Below are 1,920 nucleotides of genomic sequence, written 5' to 3'. Positions count from 1 at the left end.
AGGAAGGAAGGAAGGAAGGAAGGAAGGACTTGTGAAGGAAGGACTTATAGGCTCTTTCCCTAGAAAAGCCCATAAGCAATTCAGGAAGTATTTCTCTAGACAATGGATGAGGGAAATATGAAGCATGGTGCCAAAATCAGCAAGATGAGCAAGTGATGTGTGTTCATCGCAGAAGGAGCCTGGATACCTTTCAAAGAGAAGAGGGGATCTGAAAACAGAGACACCAGTTCCCATTCTGGGATGACTGTCATAAATACAAGTTAATTTGTGTTTCACAAGATAATGTTCAGGACAGATGTTCATGGAATTTACTCTTGACCCAGCTGTGAGTCTGTGAACTACCATCACTCTAGGCATTTAATAGTGTCCTGATCAAAATCCTGACAGAAAGTCTTTCTCTGACAAGGGTTGGACTCACTCCCCCAACAAAAAATATACAATAGAATCATGCCCTTCTTAGACTTGGAAAGCTCCTTAAGAGGTCATTGAGTCTACACTTTTATGAACAGATCCCAAAGGTACTGAATGAATTGCCTAAGGCCCTAGAACCAGGACTAAAATCTATGACCCCCTGGCTCTCAGGTCAGTGTTCTTTGTTCTATGTCACATGAAAGTGCCCCAGAACTTGAAGTTTGAAGCCCTGAGTTCTCCTCCCGTATCTGCCGGACTATGTGACCCTGGATAAGTCAAAGGCTAAGTCCCAGCTTCCTCATCTATAACATGAGGATAATAATACATGTGCTAATTAGTTAGCAGAGTTGTTTTGGGGATCGATAAAGTAATTTGTAAATCATAAAGTGCTAAATAACTATTTTAGTTGTTATTATTATTATTAATCAATTAAGATTTTCTGTACTCTTGGTTTCTCTTTCCCATCATCTTTGTAAAGAAGATAGTCAAATACAATTCAATGATTTATCTGTGCTCTTTTCTGCCACTACTCAAAAGGAAACTCTTATTTGATCATGCTACCAAATACCAAAATCAAATGTAGGAATGATGGTCTTAGAAACAAACTAATGGTTTCATCATATACTTCCATTTTAGGGTAATTTTTACTCTTAGAAAATGTTTCAAGAGGAAATAGAAATAAACTGGTTTCTTTTTCCTTCTCTTATTTGGTTTTATTTCCTCTTTACCATTTTTCATTCCAGCTGGTACAATCCGTCCTCATAACCTAACTAATGTATAATGTGAAAGTGTTTACAGATCCTATACTTGACTATAAGCCGCCATGGGATGGGGGGGAGGGGTGGAAGGGGGACAAAATGTGAAACTCAAGGAATTGTGGAATTGAATCCTGTAAACTAAAAGGAAACACAAATTAATAAAAAAAATTTTTTTTAAAGAAATAAACTGGTTGCTTTAGAATACATCATAGTTCAAATGTCTTCCCTCTTCTTTTTTTTTTTAAAGATGGCATATCCAGGGGCAGCCAGGTGGCTCAGTGAGTGAGAGCACCGGCCTCAGTGTTGGGATGACCTGGGGATCAAATCCAGGCTCCGATACTTAGCACCACACCCAGAAATAACTGGCCATGTAACCTTGAGCAAGTTACTTAACCCCGATTGCTTTAAAAAAAAAAAAAAAGATGGCATATCCTATCTCCCCCAGCCAATTCCTGGCTGAGCCACTGCTGACCAGCAGAGAACCTTTAACCTTCTTCATTTTCAACCTGGACCAGTTTGCCCTTTCTCAGGCATTCCCCCCACCCGCCACCACACACACACACAACCCCCATCTTGGTACCAATATGGTGCCAGACAGTGCAGGCACCTGATCATATTATATCTTGGAAATCCCAAGCTCACACAATTCACCAGCCACAGCCTCCCCAGTACAAAGGACTCCAGGCATGCCCCCATGTAATAGCAATGGAATTTAAAGATCCCCCTGTATTGGCTTGGTTTTTGGATTGAT

Source organism: Petaurus breviceps, unplaced genomic scaffold, assembly GCF_028583685.1.
Source record: "Petaurus breviceps papuanus isolate PSGF00001 unplaced genomic scaffold, PetGlider_PUasm1.0 79, whole genome shotgun sequence".
In the NCBI taxonomy this organism is placed as follows: Eukaryota; Metazoa; Chordata; class Mammalia; order Diprotodontia; family Petauridae; genus Petaurus; species Petaurus breviceps.
The sequence above is the reverse complement of the archived record's forward strand: the minus strand, read 5'-3'. Positions refer to the sequence as shown.